Source organism: Dermacentor albipictus, chromosome 8 (assembly GCF_038994185.2).
Source record: "Dermacentor albipictus isolate Rhodes 1998 colony chromosome 8, USDA_Dalb.pri_finalv2, whole genome shotgun sequence".
NCBI classification, from domain to species: Eukaryota; Metazoa; Arthropoda; class Arachnida; order Ixodida; family Ixodidae; genus Dermacentor; species Dermacentor albipictus.
This window is the reverse complement of record NC_091828.1, coordinates 75,056,799-75,071,643: the sequence shown is the minus strand read 5'-3', so window position 1 is coordinate 75,071,643 and position 14,845 is coordinate 75,056,799. Positions and strand designations below refer to the sequence as shown.

Here is a 14,845-nt window from a genome sequence, read left to right as displayed (position 1 = left end):
GGTTCCGGCCTTCGTCATTAACTTTATCATTATGTTGTGGCATTCATTACCGGTTCGGATGCTACCACGCTGGCGCTATCACCGAAATAGACAACTCCACATAACCTAAATATATGAGAACAAGTGCATCGGTCATTTATGAGCACGACTTTGCACAATGTTTCAAATTCATCGCGTGTCCTGCAATCCGGATTGAACATTTCATCATCTTCCAAACTGCGTGTCTCACAAGAGGCACTCAGGTCTGCGCCAGACGGTAGCCAACAATACGTTTGGTCCGATGCGCCCACTTAGCTAAAGTCTCTATATAATTTTGGTCGAGAATGCGTGTTCCCCAGAGGTTTTTGAAGCTCGATAACGGCTTCAAGTTGCCTAGATTAGAGCCTACGAAACCATGGAACAGGCTTTACGCAATGAGAACCAGGACTGACAAAATATGCAGCGGCTATACTTAAACACGGCGTCATTTTTTTTCGGTGAATCACACAGGCGTCGTTTCCCTTTTCGTACAGTCTTTCTCTTTACCTCGTGCTGCCTGTGCATTCACGTAAGTGGCACAACCACAGAGGAAGAAGTAGTATACATAATGCGTGAGGGCGTTAAATACCGAGGTTGCGCACTTCAAACTGTTATTTCTGTTTCTCCAATGACGCAGTCACAACGTAGCAGGGCAACCACATACCACTTGTACGGAATGGCACCACTGCAGCACGAATCATGTCCACTCACCTGCGGAGAAAGAGACAACGACGCGAGAACGGTTAGTCCGGCACACAAGAAGATGTTACACACAACTGAAGTCCATGAATTCTAAGCATTGAAACACTGCTCAAAGCAATATAACTGGCTGACTACTTCCTTAAATCGCCTATCCTCAGGCCCCACCGGAAATGTTAGTTATAGAATACCGAAATGTGTGTATATATATATATATATATATATATATATATATATATATATATATATATATATATATATATATATATATATATATATATATATATATATATATAAAGAGAGAGAGACAATAGGAGATAGAAGGCACAGAGGTTAACCTGCTTAGCGGTTCAGTTGGTTGTACACCACACTGAGGTACGGGGTAAGGGTGCAATAGATGCAGAGAAGCACGATATAAATAAAATCTGTCCGCACAAGCATAATGAAGGCAACTGACAACGATTATAATTTTTCAATCAGTCCTGTTGCTCTTTAAAAAAAAAGGATCGCTTTTAGAGCTACTCTGGCTGACGTCGGCTGTGACCAAGGTCCAAGAACTCTGCAGCAGCCGAGACAGAAGCAAATGAAATGGACGGTGAGGGGGCGAGCCATCCGTACCTATGGCAGATGCTCTTCCCCCTTTGCCTGTAGCAGACGACCAGCGTCCGAGACCCAGTGTAGCCACCGTGTCCACACCAAGTACGCGCACTTTTCCACAGGCAGCCGCACGGACATTGGACGCTTGCTTTGCGAGTGCTGAGCCCTAGTTAGACTCGGAGATTACTGCGAGCCAAAGACAAGGCGGGTGTCGTTAACGACAGGCTGCGCCCCTCAAACGACTCACGCGGTGCTCTAATGGCCGAAGCTGGCCTGTGACGTCAATATTATGGTCTTGCATGTAGTTTCCCTTCTTTCCTTCCCCCACCGAGGCATCCGGTCACCATGGACAATTAAAGATTCATTCATTCATTCATTCATTCATTCCCGGCTCACTCGCTGCGCAGCGCATTTCCAGAGGCGATTCAGCGCGTTCCGTGTTTTGCGAGTGTCCCCGAGTGGTTGATGCTGCCTTAGGACATTTGTGCGCTGCAGGCGCACTGTGTGTTACGCGCAAACGCAATTGTGCGTGACGTCACTCTTTCGCCACCCCATGGCTCCTTCGAGAAGAAGCGCGCGCGGGCTTTTGTTTGGACTTTCAGCTGTCTTAGCGGCATACGTCGGCTCAATTTTTTAACACACAGGATGGTCAACCGCGTGGTCTAGTCACTGCACTTGTTTGTTCACAACGCCCGAGAAAGGGACACTGAGGAGAAATATGTTAAGTGGTGTAGGAAAACACACTTTTCCGATACGAAAACGCTTACCGCTGCGCAAAACACTTAGATACTTATATCTGAGATGCTGCGAAGCTGCGGAAATGTGCAAGTTACCCAATAATGTCGCTATTAATTCAGAAATACACTATCGCACTTTTGTTACTTTCTTTTCACTTCAAGTGTTGAGAGTGGCACATTATTTTCCTTCCAAGCTTTTCAAACCCTCCAGGTACCGAAACGTCTTATCCGCAGAATTTAGTTTTAGGAGGTTCAAGATATTTCCTTCATTTTACACGCCACTAAAAACATAAGGCAGCAGTGTATAGACCAATAATATCCAAGTAGATTTCTAGTTTTCAAAAATGTGCATTCCATGCCTGGGCTTCGAAAGTTATTTCAGATACAAGAACAAACTCAATTATTCTATACCAAAATGAATCAGTAACAAAAAATAAAATCACAGACAGTTCCCTTGATAAACATCTCAGCAGTTCATATGTTTCTGCCAAGCCAATTATTACTGATAACGAAACAAGAAGAAAATAACAGGAAACTTGACCACACAATGAATGTGTGGTCAACCCAGACGAATGTTGATGCGTTCAGGCTGTGTGCAACAAGTTTTAAACGACACTAGCTTCATTACGGTCTTTCAAGTGGGCGCGTTCTCCTTACGCACGCAACTGCACGTTCGGTCGCCTGACGAACTTTTAAAAACCTTGAAATACTTGCCATCACAGGGTTAGTAACTGACTGTATCATATATTGCTACATCACATTGAAGGGCAACCAGTAATGGAGACGTCAATTAAAACGGGCACATTCAAAGAGCTCCGGCGTTTAAGAATGCGTATATAATGACCAGCGATGCAAGCAGTGCCCACTGCCGGTGCAAGTTTCTTGAAACGACATCCCACGTACTGCACGCTATTATAACGTTTCTCACGCAGCTTGGCACCAGTAAGGCTTCGGCAATACAGAACTTCTGATCACGTGTCTCGCAGTTAATTCTGCCGAGAAAGAAGTGCGTGTTTGATAGAGATGTCAACGTTGAACGCTCGAGCACATCCAGCACGTCTCGGGCACCTGTTTCAAAGAGAAGCTTTCTTTGCCTACCTCCCCAAGGTTTGGCATGGCTGGCGGGTTTTCTAGCTGCATAGGCTCAGCGGGAGCTTTTTCATAAGCTGTCACTCGATAAAAAAAAGAAACGTTCGTGCCCGATGGTCCGATTTTAGTCAGGGTCGCCCGGTGCAGCAGCCCGATACCGTAGCAGTAGACCAGAGATGCATTCATAAAAGCAGGTTCTTCATAAAAGGGTTCTTCTGCAGAAGCATTGAAGGACCCTGACTCCTTCCCTCTGGCAAGCTGGCGCTCCGAGGGGCTTGGCGCGTGGTTGGCGTCGCACAGCTACAACTTACCTCTCATACTGGGTGTCCCACGTAATTTGAGCCCAACTTTAAAAATGTGCGAGTGCCACGTAGCTCGACAGAAGCAAGGTAATGTTGTTTGCCGTCGCTTGGAGATACTTGGATTATTACTTTTTTTGTATTGCGCCCAATTACATAATTAGTCTCGATTAATTAATCCACTTCTCAAACGTTATAATTAAATGAAAAGTGTCAATGAGAAAATTGTAGAGCAACGTCAAAAACTCCCAATAAAGCTTTCTGTTGCTCAATACGTGCGACATAAAAGTGGTTTTCCAAGCGTGAAGGAAGCCCGCAAATAAATGACAAATTTGCCGAGCGCCTGGTCGCTCGAGGCACTTTTCGTGTGTTCCTGTGCTGATACTCTTATTTTAGGATGGGCTTTCTCTCTCCCGCCTCCGCTTTCACCTCGTGCCGACAACACCTCGTTAATTTGACAGAGATCGACAATTCGGACGACGTGTGCCAATCTCGCCGTCGCTTAAACAACTACTGACGATTTCTTGGTGCCAGCTGGCCAAGACCATCTTCTTGTATTTAACTTCTGACTTCACCGATGGTTATGTTCCAGTTGTACCGCCAGCCCGTTGCCTATAGGAGGGGATTGCACTTGTGACTACAGAAGCAGGAACCCCATCTACAGTTGTAAGTCGTTGTGGAACATCAGTATTAAAAGTAACCACATAGACAGGCTGAATGTCCACCACTCAAGCGACTCAAGGCTTTAGGAAGCAATATCGGCTTATTGGTTGCGTCGAGTACAGCCAAAGTGGCCGGGCCACTGGTGAAATGAACAAGACTCGGTGCTAGTGCAATCATTCTTTTCAGCGCGCGACCCTGTTTACTAAAGCGTCGAGGGATAACAGCTGCCTCGCAGTATACATCGGGTTTTCCCGCTCAGATTATGCTAAGCGCACGTAAGTTCAATCAAGCTGCCACACATTTGTTCCCGGCGCCAAGTAATTTAATCTAGGCGCCATGTATTTTAATACCAACGCTAGTGAATTTAATCCGAAATAAAGCTGCATTTACGGACGTGTTCTGGGAAGTTCAAGTTAACAACAAAATATTATAATTTTGCGCCGACCAAACATAAATGAAGATTCTTCTAGAAGCGTGTTGTCATGTGACAACAAAAATGAATTTCCCGCGCGATACATCATCCAAATAATGCCAGTTATGGACATTAGTTTACTTTCATCAACAGGTCATGCAAAACGCAGCTATTTGACGACTTTGACATCCATTGAAACAAAGGGTTATCCAGCAACAAACCGGCGGTTTCTAAAGCAGATAAAGAGAGGCTGAAAACAGCGTCATGCGACATGTGATCATTTTGTTTTCTACAGGCTTCGTTGGCATGTATATCAAATGAACGAGCTAGGAACAATCTCTGCGATTATAACCACACAGGCCATCTCAGATCACCTGGAAAAGGATGTCACGGGATCTCACGTAACGTTCGCCAGCATATTCCTGATTCCCCACCATATTTACATGACTATCAAACGATCGTGCTTCTAAGGAGCTCTGTGATAGTACCCACGCAGGGCACATCAGACCTCGCGGTAAAGAATTTCACGTGACCTTGCGTAACTTTCAGAAGCACGCGCGTGATTCACAACCACATTGAGATGGGTGCCAAACGAACGGGAATCGCAAAAGCCAAGCGGAGGTACATACTTACCGAACGTCGAACCATCTGCGACAGGCTGTCACGTGACCTCGAGTATCTTTCGCTAGCCCAAGCGTGTTTCCAAGCCTGTCATGTATATTAAATGATCGGGCTTCGAACAAGCTCCACGGTGGTACGCACGTGGCTTACTTAAGAACCCCGGGAAAATACTCACGTGACATCACGCAACCTTAGCCAGCCCATGGATAATTACCCACCATGCCAAAATATGGATGTCAAACAAATGGGAATCCCAAAATATATGCGATGGCACCCACGTAACGAACGTCAAATCACATGGGGAAGGTTGTCACGTGATCTCACGTACCTGTCACTCGCTCATGCGTGTTTCCCAACCATACATACACTGATATCAAACTAACGGTCATCAATCAAGCTCTGCGATTGTACCCACGTCGCGCGCTTCAAACCACGAGGAAAAGGCTGTCACGTGACTTCACGTAACTTTTGCCAGGCTCATGGGCCATCCCCAACCATGCAGACATTGACATCAAACAAACGGGAATCGCAAAAGCTATGCAATTGTACCCACGTCGCGACCGTCAAATCACGAGAAAAAGGGATGCACGTAACCTCACGTACCTTTCGCTAGCCCATGCGTGAATACATACAATACTTAAATGGATATCAAATCAACGGGCTGTACAACTACGTCCGAGCCTTCCTCCGCGACCGCACAGGTCCTCACCGGTCTTCACCACTCGGGTGTCATCCAACTAACGGGACGTGGTACCCCCTAGGGATCTGTGACCTCACCAGCCCTCTTTAACATCGCCATGGCAGGTCTCCCCAAACAACTGGACCAAGTCGAGCATCTTCACCTTGCTCTCTATGCCGACCGTATAACGCTTTGGACGCTTCGGGGCTCCGACGGAGCCATCCAAGACCGGGTCCAACAGGCGGCCGAGATCACGTATGACTACGGCTGAAGGGATGGCCTCAGCTGCGCACCCCACAATTCCGAACTAGACCTCTTCCGTCCACGCGCCAAGTCTCCCCCGGACCCTATCACAGTCCTCCTCGACGGGATACCCGCGCCAGGGGTGTCGCGAGCGGGCGTCCTCGGACTTTACGGTCAGGACGACGGCAGGGCCGGGCACATCATCTCTCTACTTTCGCGCCAGACGGAGCAGATCATCGCTATGCTACGCCGCCTTAGCAATTGTCGCTCGGGACTAAGAGAAAAGGACATGCTCCGATTAGTAGAAGCATGAACACTTCGCCGCTTCTAATATGATCTCCCCTTTCACCGCCTAACGCGGGCACATCGTGACTGCGTGGACACGCTCATCCGCAAAGCCGCCACAGTCGCACTCGGGGTTCCGCACTATAGCTCCAATCAGCGTCTTTCATAGCTCGGGGCACACAATACCCTTGGCAAACTGCTTGAGGCCCAGTGGATCAGCCAGCGCCAACTTCTCATTCCGACATGTAGATAGTTCCTCCCCCGCCTGGGCCACCCGCTTCCGCCCGCAACCCCGGACATGCAAAGGATCTCTGTACCGGCCAGGATCGCTAGGATGCTTCGGGTACATCCCAGACCACGTAACATGCATGCCGAGCACAATTTCAGTCGACGACGGGCTCGTGTTAGATACCTCGCTCGCACTCTTGACGAACTTGAGGAGAATAGAGTCCTCTACACGAACGCGGCTTGTACTGCACAAGGGCACACAACGGTGGTAGTCGACGGCACCCACTAGGTCGTGAGTGCTCCCTCTGTCCTCTCTCCGCCTTCAGTTACTGACTCAGGAGACTTTCTGGTAGTTACCCTCGCCATCCAACACACCTCGAGCCTGCCGAGAGAAACGTATTACATAATCACCGATTCGTAAGCGGCATGTAGGGCTTTCTTGACAGGTCGTGGTACTCCAAAAACCGCGCACTGCAATCTTTCACGTGCGTCCGAGTTAAGAGCACACCTCACCCACAATATTACCTGCTCTGGACACCTGGCCGTGCCTCACTACCGGGTAATGAACGCGCTCATGCGGCCGCTCGGGAACTCACCCTCCAAGCAGCCAAATATCGTGAGGCGGCCAACAAAAAGCACAGTTCCCCCCTCCTCACATATCGCGAGGTTACACAGCACTACACACGCCAGCGTTGGCTATGCCAACCTCCACCGGCGTCTTTCGCTCGGGAGGAGGCGGTTGCAGTTCGCCAAACTACAGACCACGCATTTCCCAATCTCCACTTCCTGCACATCCTACACCCCACGCGCTACCCCGACGCTTGTCCAGAATGTCGCGTTTCATCCAACACCTTGCATGTTAACGTGCAATGCACCGCTCCTTGCTTCCCATCCTTTCTCCGTATTCTTCTTGCATCGCGTACTACAGAACAGTGGGAAGGCGTCGTTCGCAATTGCACTTCCGAGGTGCGCCGGGGACGGCTCCTCGCCGAAGACGTAATAGGAGCCCTGGACTAAGGGCCTCTTTCCAATTTCCCATTACCTGTCAATGAAAAATGTTTTTATCCTCGAAGGACCGTTATGATCAAACAGTGAAGACTCGTCGTTGACTCCGAGAGAGCCACAAAACAGCGCCCGTGTTCGTTCTCGTGAGAATTACCAATAAAGCAACATTTCCCTCTGGTTGCTGCTATAAATTGTAGATTAGTTTCAAGCGTACTTTAGCTACTATCACGCGGTCTAAACATTTATTACAAAATACTAAAGCATGGATTAATTTCGCAAAATTATGCGGCAATTACGAGGCCCATACGGCCACACTGCGGCCGCACTTCAGCATGGCGTACGCCACGTCGCATCCGTCCGTCTTGTTCCCACGAAGCGTACATTTTTGTATTAAAGCGAACACCTCTCGTTGGCTGTTTCGGCCGTGTTCGTGGTGTTCGGTGACGGTCGAACTTTCCCCGCCAATACGAAGGCGGTGACGCAAAGGCGCGCTCACGCCGAAGTGCAGCGCTCACGAAGGCGGCAGGGGAGGAGGCCTGTCGGCTTCCACGCCGTTGCCGCTCGAGACAAAGCACATATGACGAATCGGCTTATATGCGTGGCCGCCTACGATACTGCTGCAGATCTTCTGGTTAACCTTTTACGAGGTGGCGCAACACTGCTGTGTCGGTTGCAGGTAGGAGTAGCATTCACCAACTCCTACAGCTACCGTATTGGAATGGCGCATTCACCAATGTGCGCCAAGTGCAAGTGTGAAGAGACCATCAGTCGTCTTCTGTGCCGCTGTTCTCACTTCGATAATCAACGTCAGACTCTCCAATGTGCCTTGAATAGACTGAATGACAGGCCATTTACGTAAGCGAAGATCTTGGGAGCCTGGCCTCACAATTCATTAGCCCAGAAAGCAGTTCGAGCGCTTACTCACTACCTGAAGGCAACAGAGTTGAGAGCCCGGCTATAGACATCCTACATCTAAGTTCTCTCTCTCTCTCTTTCACTCCCCATTCCCCTCCCCACATGTAGGGTAGCAAACTGGACTCAGTCTGGTTAACCTCCTTGCCTTTCCTTCTTCCCTTCTCTCTCTCTCTCTCTGGTTAACGGCTCTATTCTCTACGGCATGAAGCAAGAAACCTAAGATTGAAATTCCTTTATGATACATATAAAAGTAAAACTGGTATCGACAAAACATTGTTCATTAAGGAGCCGCATCACGTTTCATCTAGGAGAGACCAGGCTAACAAAATTAGAGCTTATCAGTGCCATACCAATGTGTTTAGGTATTCATTTCTTTCCTAACACGATTAACGATTGGAATGAGCTCCGTAATGAAGTGATGGCAGCTTCTAGTTTTGAAAATACTATTGAGAGCCATGTACTTTGATTGTTCTGTTATTCATCTCTGCAGATACGCTACTTTTTTGTTAGTTAGTTACTTTGTTACTTACTTTCTTTTGTACTTTGTTATTTTGTCTTCCGCTTTTGCGAATTTCAGTGCTTAGACAATGTTGTATTTACTGATGTATTCTTTTGATGTTGCTGAATATGTTTCCATTGTGACCACCTGCACTTTAACCCCCCTACGATGATGCCACACAGGCGATGTAAGTATACCAAATAAATAAAAAAAAACACCGAACGTCACCTAAATGTCCTCACTGTAATATATACTCCATCTGACGAATCTCTCATTTCCTTCAGAGTTTACCACCTCCCCTACGCCGTTCCTCCGTGTAGGGTAGTAAACTGGATTTTGTATTCTTATTAACGTCCCTGCCCTTTTCCTTTTTTTTTCGTGTTTCTCACTCTCTCTTTAAGCCGATTTTCTCGCACCTGCGTGCACTGGAAATACCTCGCGTTTTCCCTATAGTTCACACAAAGCAGAAGTCCTTTCACTGCGGCGCCCCTGAAGGTAATTTATTTATTTTTTTTCTTTTTTCTTTTGATTGTTTGTTCGTCCCTAGCCCCCATTTCCCCAGCCTCGCGACAACCCAAATGCACACTGCGAGACACTTCCCACTTCAAGAACATCCCAGAGATGAGCGCATCACCTCGAGTGGTAGCTCCTCTCTGTCGCTTAGCCTTTACTTTCTCGAATCCCTAAAGAATGTTTACGCTGCCGCACTCAGACGAGAAACTTTGGTTTCGCATCCCTTTGAGGGATAACCAACGGCAACGACCTAAAAAAATGAGGAGGTAAAGAAAAAAACTACGGGAACGAGATAAGCCAGATAAGGGAACGAACGAAGAAAGGAAAGGCAGGAAAGAAAAAAAGGTAAACATAAAATCGGGAAAGAATGAAAAAAAGGGAGACCTCGCGGGTGCGCATGTACATTCTCGCCTCGATGCGCTTTGCTTCTCCGTTCATCGCGTCGATTAGCGCCGGATATGATGAGGCGCGATGTAGGAGCTCTTTTGCCAGAGATAAGCCTAGTGCTCCGAGCTGGGTTTTCCTTTTTTCCCGCACGTTCCCTATTCTTCCTGTAGCAAGTTCCGGGGCCCGTTTCCCGAACGCCGCGGTGGAGTCCCTATTCAGGAGAAGAAACGGCATCGGCGCCTCGGTGTTTCGGGACGGCTACTTCCACGCCTACAGCGCCGATATCCCCTCACCTTTCCTTTCTGTCATCGGCCGTTCGTTATCGCAAAGAGGGGGGGGGGGGAGGGGGGACCGGAACGTCGTACAAGGAAGACGCGCGATGGAGGAAGCGGACCGCATTGTGTGTCGCGTGCCCGGGTGCCTCGCTGCGTTGATTATACTGGTGTGTACGTGACGCTGTCCCCGTCGAGCAAGGCGGGGCCGTTCACGTGCTCGCACACCACGCCGAGCGGGGGGGCGCGTGTCTCTGCCGCGTAGCAACATATGCGCGAGAGCAATTGGGTGGGGAGGGTATACGACAGGGAGCAGTGTACGTGTCCGATCCGATTTTCGTTTTTGCTTTCCTCGAACCTTTTCTTGCTAAACAGTTCGGCCTGGACGAAGGCCAACGGATCGAAACCTTTGTTGCCGCAGATCCTGTCGCGTGTGCGGACAGCGAGTGTCCTTCCATGTCGCGCGCGATCCCCGTTCGGGGTTCAGTGCAGCGGAAACCGAAGTAGCTGTAAAGAAATGGTGCACTGCCATGTAGTAAGCAATATCCGAGCGGAATGAATTGCAGGTATTGCTGCAGTTATTGCAGTCATCGAGTAAACGATATTCCGGATTTATGAGGTGACCATGGCTGTCCTGCTTTTCCGCCTTCCTCCATTTCAATTTCACCTCCGAGAAAGACATGAAGGAAAAAAGTGATGTCAACGCTGAGAGAGATGTCTACGCTGACAGAGATGCCTAGAGAATTTATCCAAGTTCTTGCTTCAGTTTCTTATCCATTTGTGTCGCGATTCGAGGGATATTTTTTTGTGTCCTTATAAGACGTGCAAGACAAATGGAGGGCAAGCACGAAGCCACATCTTGCCTGCAAAGTAGTTCACTAGGGACAGTGTTTTTTTTTTTGCTCTTTGTGTGGTCGCAGAAATAGCGCGATTGCATTTCGTCCCGGGGCCACCGTGACGAAGATACGAACAGAAGTAGCATGACACCTCCACATGGCTAAATAAAGTGAAGCTGGCGCTCTCATCTGCATTGGTCGTGTAAGGAAAGCAACCCCTCTCCTTTCTCATTATCGCCATCATCATCACGCTTCCGCATGCGGTGTTATTTGTTAATGGAACTGAGCGTACAGATACCATGGGCGAAATCCTACCACCAGGAACTGAGCAGCGAGTGGCAACGAAGCGTGACAACTAACCGAGGCTGTGGAAGCTTTATTTTCATTGTTATTACTACTATTCAAATCGGTGTTGCAGGACGGACAAACGGGACAAGTGGGCAAGTTGGTTGACCTTAATCTGGACTTCTTTAGAGCACAACAAAAAGACGAGACACGACAAGGAACTCTATCTATTGGCGTCATTTCTTGTGTCTCGTCTTTTCGTTGCATTTTAAAATGTTATATCGTTGCTATTTCGTTGCACGTAAGCCTCGTCCTTCCGTGACGCTCCAGCGATGATGCAGGCCACGAAAAACCCTGATGGCACCAAATGACGTGTTGTGGCCAGTACGCTGCGCAACAGTTCAAATCCCCTAGGTCGTGCTAAGCGGTGACATTCGGTATAACGGCGTCATTGCTCAAAAAGAATGGCATACTGTGAACACGCTGCACCGTCGAAGAGCTGTCCTCTATTAAACGATGCACAGGGGCAAGAAATAACTTCACGAAAGTAGAAAATCTTAGGAGGGAACGTGGCTCCAGATTTGCGAACTTCTTCGACATGCCATCGAAAGCGCAACAACGATGAAAAAACACGTCGCAAAACGCACCGTGCGAATGCGTTAAGCAAACGGAGACTGGCTGTGTTCAGATCCTGTACGTCTGCAGCAAACCAGCACCCAGTGGAGAGGCAAGGCCTCCCTCGGTCAGCGACCTTACGTAGAGGCAAACTTCCAGCACTACACCGACTACACATATAATCGATACCATCTGTTGGCCTGGTGACAAGTGATATATCTTACGAGAATCGTGCAGTCTCCGAACAGGGCGGACAAAATAAGTCGCAAGGAACGCAAGAACAGGACATGTTTCGCAACGGTTTCACGTCGGGCTTACGCAAGCGCAGGACCAGTATAGCGGCGCAGCCGGAAGTAAGACGCGCATTAGTCTGCTGAAGAAAGGAAGAGGTGAGCCAGGCGGCAAAGTAGGTTGGCCAGGAAAAGGTAAAAAAGATCCCCCCCCCAAAAAAAAAGAAAGAAAACGAGTTCTCCAAGTGTAGACTAAACGTGTGGTCATAGACCATAAGTTCCACAAGGCATATGAGCAGTTTCTTCAAGTAGAAGACCTGCACACATTTCTTTATGCACATAGAAGGTCGCAAAATATGCGATTAAAAAAAATTCTGTGACAGGGGGCTAATAAAACTAAATGGAGCGGTTCAACGTCCCGAAGCTGCACTACGGGCTACTAGAGACACCTTATTTTGAATGCTCCGTATTAATTTTGACCACTTGGTAGCCACGCACCCAAAGCACAGTACATGAGCAGTTTTCGATTCCGACTCCACAAAAATGCGACTTTCGCTGCCGGAAATCGATCCCACGACCTCTCGCTCAGCAGCAGAACGTCCCAAACAGTGAACTACTGCGGCGGGTAAAATTACAGTTGGCCGCCCGCGGCGAAGAGTCCGCCATTTTATCGAATACATTCTTTTGAAGACACTACCTAAGATATTTCGTCGCCCCGAATGATGAATAACCTGTGGGCTTTCGAGAATGGACATTCGTTCCGCTTCGTATTGCTTCACTGATGGCGCATCTAGTTGCGCCCTCGTCTTCCTCGTCATAACTATAACAATAAGCAAACAACCGCACAAGAGCGAGGGGAGAAAGAACAGGTGTCAGCAAGATACGTACACACTCATTTACATACAGATATCGCGCGCTCCCGCAAGTGTATTTGAACGGTGGGCTTCTCTCACGTTCTTACTGTTTGTGCCGGAAGGAGCTGAGAGGAAGACTAGTCCACACACGCATGATGTGGGTAAGGGGACCATCTAGAAAACAAAAACTGGTCAGAAAATGGCGCAAAGCAAAGCACACGGCGTGGAAACGTATAGAGTGCGTAGGTAGAACGAGGCCACGGGTTATTCTCGGACACAGAGGGGGTTTCCAAGATCGATGACCGCGTTTCAATTATCCGCCATGTTGTGTTCCCTCTTGTCTGGTCCTTTCTCTTTTTTTCAGAGTGCCACTATTTACCACGCGCGCGGCAGAGATTGGGTGTCGAACGCGGGAAAATAAATAATCTCAGGTTGGGAAAATTAATGAAAACTGACGACAGCAAGACCGGAGTGCTTCTGTTGAGAATGCGCCACTTGTACGCATTGTCATACTTGTTTCTTTGTCTGTGTTTTGTCTGACTCTTCTTGTTCAGCTGTACACATCCTCCCGGGAAGTTAGAGGAAGCAACGAAGAGAAACGGGCGCTGCGTTTCCCGGTGCTCCGCTTTTCGGGGCCTTCCGGCAGAGGCTGCCATTTTTCTCGCCGCGTCCGTGCGGGGCCCAAGAGAAAAGAGGTGTGTAGTGCTTGCCAGTTCTAGAAAATGCGAATTCATCTTCATATCGAATGGCACTGTCTGAAGCTGAGGCGGCTGAAAAACTGCTACCGATGCTGGTTGGGCCTACCACAGTCGGTAGAATGAGAGAAAAGGGACTCAACGCCAGTACAGAACTGGGTAGAATGCAAGAACTCGGATGGGCACGCATCTTCGTTAGATGTGAAACATTCGAAGTGTAGCCGCCGGAAAGGCCGGCTACCCCAAAGTCTTAGACATTAAAAAGAACGAAAAGTTAGAAAGAAAAGGTAACGAATTTAAGAAACAACACTGAGAACAGCAGTGATAACGAAACTACAGAATACTGACCAAGCAAGTCGATGGATAAGGTGCTACAGCGACCTTGGCCGAAAAGCGCAGAGAACCCACAGCAGATATGAAGAGTTGTATCGCCACAACGTTATGCGTAACTCTGAAGCCGTCCCTAAAACTTCGACCTCCAGCCGGACTCACGCTTCCGCAGCAACACTCCTGCGTAGGCTCCGAAACGTGTTTACGAATGCTCAGCGGAATGGCGGACCGTGCTGCGTGAGCTGTCTGTAAGCTGTGGCTAAGAGACTACCGACGACTTGTTGGTGTGACTGTCCTCAGTTGGATGCACAGTGACAAAATATCTCGTATGCGTTAGTGTTAGAGAACGACCAGCCTTTGTCAATAGACGCCGATTACAGAATTGGCAGATGGTTGTTTATCATGGTGTTACAATATATAGGGCTTAGTACTTGATTTGTTTTCTTTTTTTATTTTGAAAGTTTGCAAATTTATCATGAAAAAAGTGACTCTCTAACTAAAAAAAAAATAAGCAACTGTTTCTTGGAACCACTTGATTTTTCATTTATATGCTACGCACCTGACCAAGTTTGGTGCAGTGCATAAAACGGTTTATCCGTTCCTGTGCATATAAATAAAAGCTCCTCGAGCCAAACCTTCCTTTTAAGACGAAAGTCGAACTCGAAAAGAATTCGCCGCACCTACGGCTATCGCCATCAAAACTCATTCACAAGAAATTTAGACATAACCACGAGCTGCAAAAGAGATGACACCTGGAGTAAGGTTTAAAATACAGACTACTGCAAATACCGCGTTTATCTGTGCATAAGATTTTATTAGAAGCTTCACGAAATATTCGC

The 14,845-nt window shown here is 48.1% G+C and overlaps 2 long non-coding RNA genes across 2 annotated transcripts in view; one reads left to right on the top strand and one right to left on the bottom strand.

Annotated features, from left to right (window-relative positions):
- LOC135920952 (uncharacterized) overlaps positions 1-14,845 on the top strand; it is a 552,461-nt gene that overhangs the window by 350,610 nt on the left and 187,006 nt on the right. The window lies entirely within an intron of this gene.
- The window catches only part of LOC135921926 (uncharacterized), a 124,787-nt gene that overhangs the window by 23,285 nt on the left and 86,657 nt on the right, over positions 1-14,845 (bottom strand). Inside the window, exon 3 of the long non-coding RNA XR_010570677.2 lies at positions 683-729. This is a non-coding gene — a long non-coding RNA (uncharacterized lncRNA). The remainder of the gene's footprint in view (positions 1-682; positions 730-14,845) is intronic.